We start from the raw sequence: 11514 nt of genomic DNA, 5'->3' as shown, positions 1-11514 counted from the left end.
ACTGGACCCCTTAATTACACCTTATACAAAAATTAACACAAGATGGATAAAAGACTAAAAGAGAAGACCTAAAATGATAAAAACCCTAGAAAAAACCTAGGCAATACCATTCAGAACATAGGCATAGGCAAAGACTTCATGACTAAAACACCAAAAGCAATGGCAACAAATGTCAAAATTGACAAATGAGATCTAAATAAACTAAAAAGCTTCTTCACAGAAAACTAAAATGAAACAAAACACAACTATCATCGAAGTGAATGGGCAACCCACAGAGTGGGAGAAAATTTTTGCAATCTATCCATCTGACAAAGGACTAATATGCAGAATCTATAAAGAACTTAAGTTTACCAGAAAAAAACCAACTCCATCAAAAAGTAGGCAAAGAATATAAACAGACACTCCTCTAAAGAAGACATTTATGAAGCCAACAAACATATAATGAAAAGTTCATCATCACTTGTCATTTCAGAAAAACAATCATTTAAAACATCAGAAAACAACAGATGCTGGAGAGGATGTAGAGATATAGGAACTCTTTTACACTGTTGGTGGGAGTGTAAATTAGTTCAACCATTGTGGAAGACAGTGTGGTGATTCCTCAACAATCTAGAAATAGAAATGCCATTGGACCCAGCAATCCCATTACTGGGTATATAACCACAGGATTATAAATCATTCTACCACAAAGACATATGCACATGTATGTTTACTGTGGCACTGTTCACAACAGCAAAAACTTGGAACCAACCCAAATGTCCATCAATAATAAACTGGATGAAGAAAATGTGGCACATATACACCATGAAATATTATAGAGCCATGAAAAAGGGTGAGTTTGTGCCCTTCTGAGGGACATGGATGAAGCTAGAAACCATCATTCTCAGCAAACTGACACAAGAACAGAAAACCAAACACCACATGTTCTCACTCATAAGTGGGAGTTGAACAGTGAGAGTACATAGACACAGGGAGGAAAATATCACACACCGGGGCCTGTTGCGGTTGGGCCTAGGAGAGGAATAGCATTAGGAGAAATACCTAAGGTAGATCATGGGTTGATGGGTGCAAGAAGCCCCCATGGTATGTGTATACCCATGTAACAAACATGCACATGTACCACAGAATTTAAAGCATAATAATAATAAGAATAAGAAATCTGCTTTTTTTTTTTTTTTTCTCGTGATCCACCCGCCTCGGCCTCCCAAAGTGCTGGGGTTACAGGCTTGAGCCACCGTGCCCAGCTACTTTTTTTTTTTTTTTTTTTTTTTAAGAAAAAGCATAAAGAAGAGGAAGAAAGAGAAACAGGAAGAGGGAGAGAGGATGGGGGTATTGCTTTATTGCCCAGGCTAGAATGCAATCTAAATATGGGTATGCCTACAATTGTCCTATAATGGAGACATAAAAGAAAATGAGGGAACAGAATAACAAACAAGGAGCCAACCAACATTTCGTTTAAACTTGTAAGTTGATATGATGTGGTACTGATAAGAGTGTATATTTTGTGTATTTAAAGTGAAGAGTTCTATAAATGTTAATTATGCTTACGTGTTCCAGATCTGAGTTCAAGTCCTGGATATCGTTGTTAATTTTCTGTCTCATTGATGTGTCTAATAATAGTGTTGAAGTCTCCCACTATTATTGTGTGTGAGTCTAAGTCTCTTTATTAGTCTTGTATGTCTGGGTATTCCTGTATTGGGTGCGTATATATTTAGGATCTTTAGCTCTTCTTGTTGTTGCATTGATCCTTTTATCATTGTATAATGTCCTTCTTTGCTTCTTTTGATCTTTGTTGCTTTAACGACTATTTTGTCAGAGGCAAAAATTTTAACTTCTGCTTTTTATTTATTTATTTTTGCTCTCTGTTTGGTTGGTAAATCTTTCTCCATCCCTTGTTTTGAGTCTTTGTGTATCCTTGAATGTGAGATGGGTCTGGATGCAGCATACTGATGGGTTTTAGTTTTCTATTCAAATTGGCTGGCTGTCTTTGGATTGGGGGATTTAGTCGATTTAAATTTAGAATTAATAATGACATATGTGAGTTTAATACTGTCATTTAATATTAGCTGGCTATTTTGCCCATTAGTTGATGTAAATTCTTCATTTTATTGATGCTCTTTTTAGTATTTTTTAGAAAGGCTGATACTGTTTGTTCCTTTCTATGTGTAGTGGTTCTTTCAGAAGCTCTTGTAAAGCAGGTCTAGTGGTGATGAAATCTCTGAGTGCCTTGTTTATTCAGAAAAAACTTTATTTTTCCTTCACTTATGAAGCTTAGGTTGGCTGGATGTGAAATTCTTGGTTGAAAGTTCTTTTCTTTAAGGATGTTGAATATTGGTCCCCACTCTCTTCCGGCTTATAGGGTTTCTGCTGAGAGATCTGCTGTAAGTCTGATAGGCTTCCCTTTGTGGGTAACCTGACCTTTCTCTCTGGCTGCCCTTAGTATTTTCTCCTTCATTTCAACCCTGGTGAATCTGATGACTATGTGCCTTGGAGTTGCCCTTCTTGAGGAATATCTTTGTGGTGTTCTCGTATTACCTGGAGTTGAATATTATCCTGCCTTACTAGGTTGGAAAAATTTTCCTGAATAATATCCTGAAGCATATTTTCCAGCTTGGATTCATTCTCTTCGTCACATTCAGGTACACCTATCAAGCGTAGATTAGGTCTTTTCACATAGTCTCATAATTCTTGAAGACTTTGTTCATTCGACTTTATCCTTTTTACTCTAATCTTGTCTTCTTGTTTTATTTCATTGAGTTGGTCTTCGACCTCTGATATCCTTTCTTCTGCTTGATCAATTCGGCTGTTAAAACTTGTGCATACTTCACGTAGTTCTCATATTGTGTTTTTCGGCTCCATCAACTCACTTATATTCCTCTCTAAATTGTGTATTCTTGTTAAGATTTCGTCAAACCTTTTTTTAAAGTTCTTTGTTTCTTTAGATTGAGTTAGAACAAGTTCTTTTAATTCACAGAAGTTTCTCATTATCCACATTTTGAAGCCTGCTTCTGTAATTGGAACACACTCGTTCTCCATCAAGCCTTGTTCCGTTGCTGATGAGGAACTGGGATCCCCTGCTGAGGGAGAGGTGTTCTGATCTTGGGTATTCTCAGCCTTTTTTGGCTGTTTTCTTCCCTTCGATATAAATTTATCCATCTGTGGTCTTTGTATTTACCGTCTTTGTAATTGGGTTTCTGAGTGAATGGCCAACTTACTGATTCTCAATGCCAAAATCTGAGCAACCCACTGCGCTGACTAAATCAGCAGTGTTAAGATTGATGGTGCTTTTCTGACTCTGCACCAAGAACTGACGCTCTGAGGCACCGGCAAAACCGCCTCGCCGGTCACAAGAGTCGCGATAGCGACCCGTGGGGCTCCTCCACTGGGAATCTCCTGGTGCGTGAGCAACAAGAATTCATGTGACGGTGTGGTGTCCTCTCGTTCTTTGCACTTTCACTGGGAGCTACAATCCCGAGCTGCTAGTGATCAGCCATCTTGGATCTCTTGTCCCCAATCTGCTTTTAATTATGAAGCTCTTAAAGGAAATCCTTTTGAATCTCTTACTACGACATCATAGCTGGGAAAAACTGCTGATATTTTAAAAGTAACAAATACCAAACCAGAAAGAACTAGACTTAGGAACCAAACTCAGGTTGCTGTAGGGAACAGGGCAGAATCTTAGGATTGGAAGGTCACCAGTGCTCCTTCCGTCTGGCCTTGGCTGGTAAAAGATGGCCTAATGTGACAGAAAATTTTTTTAACTAGGTTAAAAAAAAAGAAGAAATTTCTGCGAATTAGAAAATACGTACTTGGCAGCTTCTAGAGTTTTAGCCAATTCAGATGACTTGCTTCCTAAAATTTGAATATTCCCTTGGATTTGACCAAGTCAGAAAGATATAGTCATAATTGATTAAAGAAAAGTGAAATAACAACAAAATCCCAAACATAAATAAAAAAGTGAAGAAAATAAAAAAATGTACAATAAATATGATTACTGAGTATTATAATGTTAAGGAGAAATTAAAACTAAGTGGTTGGTAATCTTAACTTTTAGTCATTAAGGAAAAATTTTAAGACAAATCTCTAATTTAGCCACTTACTTGGAAATAAGGCTCAGGCTGATGACTATTCTCTACCATCTTAGAAGTAGGAAAAAATTCACACCCACATTTCCTGCTAGAAGCAAGCTGAAACTCAAGAAACGAAGTGCCTGCTCTCCACCATCATGGAAGCAGAACAACTTGTCTTCCTTACCAGAAATGAGAAAAACTTCATAAAAGGAGCTGTAAAGCAAAATCAGCCTTAGCTCTGAACCAAATTTTGGGAGATCTGGGACGCTCCAGAGGGCAGAAGCTCCCAAACCTCAGCAAATCATCTATCCTATTGGTTTGAACAATAAGGATAGCCCAGGTTGGTATCAAGCAATAATGACATTTATTAAAGGTCAGGGCCACATTGGTAATGTCCTTCTCTTTTTTTTTTTTTTTTTTCTTCTGAGGTAGAGTCTCGCTCTGTTGCCAGGCACCAGACTGGAGTGCAGTGGTGGAATCTCAACTCACTGCAACCTCTGTGTCCTGGGTTCAAGCAATTCTCCTGCCTCAGCCTCCTAGGTAGCTGGGACTACAGTCTCATGTCACCACGCTCAGTTAATTTTTTTTTATTTATTTATTTATTTTTTTTAGTAGAGATGGGGTTTCACCATGTTGGCCAGGATTGGCTTGTACTCTTGACCTCATGATCCACCCGCCTCGGCCTCCCGAAGTGCTGGAATTACAGGCTTGAGCCACCGCGCCGGGCCCATGTCCTTCTCTTTTTATCTGTATTCGTATTGCCTGTTTTGTCAGAAACCAGGATTGCAACACCTGCTTTTTTCTGTTTCCCATTTACTTGAAGGATTTTTCTCCATTCATTTTGAGCCTATGTGTGGGAGTTCATGTGAGATGGGTCTCTTAAAGACAGCATACTCAAATGAGTCTTGGCTCTTTATCTATCTTGCTGCCCTTTGTCTTTCAATTGGAGCATTTAGCCCATTTACATTTAAAGTTAGCAATGATATGTAAGGATTTGATCCTGTCATCACGCTCCTAATTGATAACTTCACAGACTTGCATACGTGGTTGGTTTTTTAGCATCACTGGTCTGTGTAATTCAGTGCATTTTTGTAGTGGCTGGTGATGATCTTTTCTTTCCATATTAAATTCTACTTTCAGGAGCTCTTGTAAGATAGATCTGCTGGTAATGAATTCCCTCAGCATTTGCTTGCCTGAAAATGATCTTACTTCTCCTTCACTTATGACACTTAGTTTTGCTGGACTTGAAGTTCCAGGATGAAATTTTTTTCTTTAAGTAGTTGAATATCTCTTCTGGCTTGTGGGATTTCAGCTGAGTGGTTCACTGTTTGTCTGAAGGGATTCCTTTTGTAGGTGACTTTGTCTTTCTCCCTAGCTGCCTTTGACAATTTTTATTTCATTTTGACCTCGGAGAACCTGATGATTATGTGTCTTAGAGGTGTTCTTCTTGTGGCATATATGAGATTCTCTGGATTTCCTGAATTCAATGTTGTTCTGTCTGGCTAAGTTGGGGAAATTCTGATGAATGATATTCTGAAATATGTTTTCCAATTTGGTTACATTTTTGTCATCTCTTTCAGGTACATTAATATGGCATATATTTCACCTTTTTACATAATCCTTTATTTCTCAAAGGTTTTGTTCATTCCTTTTCATTCTTTTCCCCCATTCTTGCCTCTTTTCTTTCAGAAAGCCAGTTTTCAAGCTCTGAGACTCTTACATTTGCTTGATCTATTCTACTAGGTGGTCTTGCACATGAGATGGTGCTGGTCTGACCTCAGCACTCCTTAGTCTGCTTGCCTCTCCCAGGACCCCAGCCTGGCCATACCTGCTTACAGGGCACCCTTGGGTGCCCACACACATTACAAAAATTTTTATAATGCAATCACACACAATTACCATGTGGCTGCATTATAAAATTCATGTAGTGTGCTTTTCAGCTCTATCACATCAGTTTATTCTTTTTTAAAAAGCTGTACTTCAGGTTATAGGGTACACATGCAGATCATGCAGAATTGTTGCATAGATACACACATGGCAATGTGGTTTCCTGCCTCCATCCAGTCACATACATCTGGCATTTCTCTTCAGGTAATCCCTCCCTGACCTCCCCAACCCCTGGTGTCCCCCTGTTGGCCACCCCCAAAAAGACCCCAGTGTGTGATGCTCCCCTCCCTGTGTCCATGTGTTCTCATTATTCATCACCTGCCTATGAGTGAGAACATGCAGTGTTGGATTTTCTGTTCTTCTGTCAGTTTGCTGAGAATGATGGTTTCCAGATTGATTCATGTCCCTACAAAGGACACAAACTCATCGTTTTTTGTGGCTGCATAATATTCCATGGTGTATGTGTGTCACATTTTCCTTGTCCAGTTTATCATCTCTGGAAATTTGGGCTGTTTTCAGTTCTTTCCCATTGTAAACAGTGCCACTGTGAACATACGTGTGCATGTTTCTTTATAATAGAATGATTTATAATCCTTAGGGTATATACCCAGTAATGGGATTGGTGGGTCAAATGGAATTACAATTTCCAGGCCCTTGAGCAAGTGCCACACTGCCTTCCACAATGGTTCAACTAATTTGTACTTCTAGCAACACTGTAAAAGTGTTCCTATTTCTCCACATGCTCTCTGGTATCTGTTGTCTCCAGATTTTTTAATGGTCACCATTCTAACTGGCATGAGGTGATATCTCAATGTGATTTTGATTTCTCTAATAACCAGTGATGATGAGTATTTTTTCACATGTTTATTGGCCTCAGATATATCTTCTTTTCAAAAGTGTCTGTTCATATCCTTTGTCCACTTTTGAACGGGTTTGCTTGTTTTTTTCCCTGTAAATCTGCTTTATTGTTTGTAGATTATGGCTATCAGCCATTTGTCAGATGGGTAGATTGCAATAATTGTTTCTCATTCTGCTGGTTGCTGGCTCACTCTAATGATGGTTTCTTTTGCTGTACATAAGCTCTGGAGTTTAATAAGGTCCCATTTGTCTATTTTCCTTTTTGTTGCCAATGCTTTTGGTGTTTTAGTCATGAAGTACTTGCCTACACCTATGTCCTGTATGGCTTTTCCTATTTTTTGTGTAGATTTTTTTATGGCATTAGGTCTTATGTCTAGATCTTTAATCCATCTGGAGGTAATTCTACCGCAAGGTGAAAGGAAGAGGTCCAGTTTCTGCTTTCTGGACACTGGTAGCCTGTTTTCCCAACAACAATTATTAAACAAGAAATCCTTTTCCCATTGCTTGTCTTTCTCAGGTTTGTCAAAGATGAGATGGTTGTAGATGAGTGCCATTGCCACCAGGACCTCTGTTCTGTTCCATTACTCTATTTCTCTGTTTTAGTACCAGTACCATGCTGTTTTGATTACTGTAGCTTTGTATTATAGTTTGAAATCGGGTAGCATGATGCCTCTGGCTTTGTTCTTTGTGCTTAGCATTGTCTTGGATATCCACACTCTCTTTTGCTTCCATATGAAGTTTAAGGTGGGTTTTTCCAGTTCTGTGAATAAGGTCATTGGTAGCTTGATGGGGACAGCATTGAATCTATAAATTACTTTGGGTAGTGTGGCCATTTTCACGATATTGATTTTTTCTACAAATATGCAATGCTTCATGAATTTTTAAGTCCTCCTTGAGCAGGGGCCATGCTAATCTTCTCTGAATCATTCCAATTTTAATATATGTGCTGCCAAAGTGAGCACCAGTAATGTTGTTTATACTGGATATATTGCCTGTTAGCTCCTGCGATGTTTTACAATGATTTTTGGCCTCCTTGCATTGGATGTTGACATACTTCTTTCACTCAGTGAACTTTGTTTCTACCCACATTCTGAATTCTACTTGTAACATTGCAGACATGTCAGCCTCTGGCCAGTTCTGAAAACTTGAACAGGCTGAACAGTTGATGTAATCATCTGGAGGAAAGAAGGCATGCTGACTTCTTGAGTTTCAGTGTTCTTGCACTGATTCTTCCTCATCTTTATGAGCTTATTCACCTTCAACCTTTGAGGTTGCTAACCTTTGCACAGGGTATTTTTCTTTTATCATGTTTGATGATCAGGAGGGTTTGATTGTGGTTTAAGGTAGAAGCAGGCAGCTGCCTTTGGTTTTGGAGGATTTCAGTGGGCCAATATTCATCTCTCAATTCCTGGACTGTGTGCTTTAATTCTGGGGAACTTATATTGGGTCTCAACTTTTTTCTGTGGCTCCTCGAATTTTGGAGTCTACTGCACTGAAGGAAGCAAAGTGTGGCAGGTGTTGGCAGAGTGCTAGCAGATGCAAACCTGCCTGCTTCCCTGTTGGCATTTGCCCAGTGGTGGAAGTGGTGGAGGCAAGACAGCTTGGTGGCGGCCAGAAGACCCCTGCTGTGTGTGCTGTTGCACTGGAGGTAGTGTTGGTTCAGGCCAGGGTGCTGGCCTGTGCATGTCTGAGTGCCATCTCTGTGACCCCCTAAGCAGCAACGACCACTCAATGTATATTAGCATTCCCTTTTCGTGCACAGAATTAGCACAAGGAGAAGGTGTTGGCAGAGGTTGTGATTTTGTTCCTCTGCCTACCATGGCTCTTTCTTCAATGGGAGTTGGTGTGGGTTGAAGTGCGTGCTACATTCCCATGTGCTAGTAGGGCAAGTGCAGCAAAATCCACTCATGTAAACACACACCAGCAAAGTGATGTAGGACGTTTTTGTATAAAGAGCTTCAGTATGGAGAGGCAATGTAGAGGATGCTGCGTGCCTGAAGGGTCCGCTTTGCTGCATCTCTTCACTGCTCAGGCATGGTCCACTGGCACAGAAACAAAGGTGTGGGCAGCTGAGAGTGCCCTGTAGGCAGGCGTGGCCAGGCTGGGGCCCTGGGAGAGGCAAGCAGACTAAGGAGTGCTGAGGTCAGACCAGCTTCATCTCATGTGCAAGAATGCCCAGTAGATATCACGCCTCAGATAACTCTCTGAAAAGTGAGGCCCCAGTACAGCACAGCTGCTCTACAAAAACGTGGCCAGACTTTTTAAAGCAAGTCTCCTTTTATTAATAGGGAAAATCTCATACCTGATCTCTGCTGGGCAATCTTCACATGAGATGTGGCTGATCTGACCTCCACACTCCTAAAGCGCTGGGATAAAGTGTCTCATAAGAGCCAGTAGAGCCTAGAGAGATAGCTGTGCCTGCCCTCTGGGCTTCACATCAGCTGGCTTCCTGCTCCATCACATTGCTTGTCTCCTGCGGGCTCTACCCCAGAAAGATGTGAGTTAGCCATCACTTAGTGTAATCACCCCAGGATGGAGGGTCTGTTCTATGGGCCCAAGCCAGAGTTCCCTGTCCAGTGATAAGCAGTGGGGGGTATGTGGTATCCACAAGAGATGGACTGCCTTGTTCCTTGGGTCAACTGCAGCTTGTTAGAGTTATCAATATGGCACTTAGGGTCTTTGCTTTCTTGATATTCTGAAGGTAACAAGGGCAGATCCACTGCAGAGGCAGTGGCAGAGAGGATTTCAGTCGATCTGTGAAGCTCTGTCCAAGAAATTGCCAAGTTGCTACTGGCTTGTTGGCTTCAGTGGTGTCCTGGATAAAGACCCAAGCCAGGAGGACCTGCTCATTGAGGAGATATGGAAGCCAGCACCCACGTAACGGTTCAGCCACTTTCCCATAAGGCTGCTGTGGTATACTGGGGGTCCACTCCAGTACCTAATTGCCTCATATCTTCCAGCGACTCAAGGTATCACTAGCGAAGCCTGCAAAAAGACAAAGATAATAGCCTGCCTCTTCCTCTGGGACCTCTGTACCACTGAGGTACAATCCTGTTGCCAATCTGGACACAACTACGAGAGGTGGCTGGAAACAATTTCAGAAGTCTTGTCTAGTCAGGAGGAACAAGATCAGAGACTTGCTTTTAAAAAAGTCTGGCCATGTTTCTGTAGAGCAGCTGTGCTGTGCTGGGGGTTCACTTCAGCCCCTGGTTGCCTCAGACACTCTGAAGTCCCAAGGTTGAAATGGCTGAGTTGCCCAAGCAACAAAGATTACAGTCTGGTCCTCTCTCTGGAAGCTCTGATTCAGGGAGGCCTGAAACATCTGTCAGCCAGAGAACAGCAGTGAAGGCAGCCAGAGACCCTGTTGAAAGGCTGTACCCAGTGATTAGGAATGTTGTTGGGTATTGACTTAAACAAGGGTCTGGCTATGTTTTTGCAAGGTGGCTCTGCTGTGCTGAGCTACCACTTACACCTCTGGTCAGCTTGGGTTCTAAAAAGCCCTAAGACCAGAACCTAGTCATCCAAATAACAAAGATGGTGGCCTGCCTTTCTCTGTGGGAGCTCTGTCTAAGGAATATTTCAAATCTCCATTGGCCAGGGAAAACCTGTGAGGGTAGCTGTAAGCACCAGGTGGGAGGTCCTGTTCAGTAAGAAGGAACAGGATCAGGAGCCTGCTAACAGAAGCAGTCTGGCCATGATTTGGTAAAGCAGCTGTGCTGTGCTGCGGGAACTCTTCTGCCCCTGGTCGGTTTGTACTCTCCAATGCCCACAGGCTGGAATAATTAAGTTCCTCCAACAGGAAAGATGGCAGCCTGTCCTGTCTTTTCTTTCACAGTTTATCTTGTGTGATGGAGCTGAATTTTTAGGCTGTTAATTTTTACAATAAGCATTACAGTTGTTCAGAAATAATCTTGCTGTTCTCTTTCAGGTTAGATGTATGAGAATTCATTGTCTCCTGTAAATAAACCTGTTGAGGTTTTGTTCTCTGGAAAGAAGTTGCTTTCTCCTATCTGGCTTTGGTCACAGTCATGTAGAGCAGTAGCCAGTCTACAAGGACATGATTGAATTTCCATTTCCAGTGTTTCCTAGTTGTGTCTTACATTCTCCAATTCAGAACTGACCATTTTATTTTTCGTTGTCAAAATGCTAAGCTGTCCACTCTCCTTAAATACCGTCTTTTTTCATTCTTCCTTATCCAATTTTATGGCCTTAAGAATATTAGCATTCTTTTCTTTCACACTTTCAATGTCCTCTAAATTTTTTTTTCCCTTAGCAGGTTCTGCTATTGAATTGTGTCTAGTTCCAGTCTAAGCAAGGCAATTTTTTTCCCAGAACATGCTAATTTCATGCAAGAGATCTTTTTCTTTCTTATGGCTAAGAGAACTCTACGTCAACAAAGCAACATTTTAGTTAGCACAAAATAGAATAACATATCATAATTTCCTCTGAATTTAAAGCATAAGATGTATATTTGTATAATGAAAGAATTCCCATGGTGAATATGTTACTGAAAAAAAGTTGGACAAAACTTCAAACCTAATAGAGTGTAAATTCCAGAAAGTTTCAATATTGATTTAAACACCACGAAAAATAAATCACTAGAGGATTTTAAAGAATTTTTGAATTGGAAAAGCCATTCTCTGAATTACAAAATAATCATAGGCATAAAATATAAGATTAATACATTTGACTACGTTTT

General features: G+C 40.7%; 1 non-coding gene across 1 annotated transcript; it reads right to left on the bottom strand.

Annotated features, from left to right (window-relative positions):
- Positions 1 to 7670: 7670 nt before the first annotated feature.
- On the bottom strand, positions 7671 to 7777 carry LOC141583223 (U6 spliceosomal RNA). The gene has a single exon (XR_012515916.1). It is a non-coding gene; the product is annotated as a U6 spliceosomal RNA (small nuclear RNA).
- Between the last annotated feature and the right edge of the window lie 3737 nt (positions 7778 to 11514).

This window comes from Saimiri boliviensis (genome assembly GCF_048565385.1).
Source record: "Saimiri boliviensis isolate mSaiBol1 chromosome 19 unlocalized genomic scaffold, mSaiBol1.pri SUPER_19_unloc_1, whole genome shotgun sequence".
Lineage (NCBI taxonomy): Eukaryota > Metazoa > Chordata > Mammalia > Primates > Cebidae > Saimiri > Saimiri boliviensis.
Note: the sequence above shows the minus strand (reverse complement) of the source record. Positions and strands in the feature narration are given on the sequence as shown.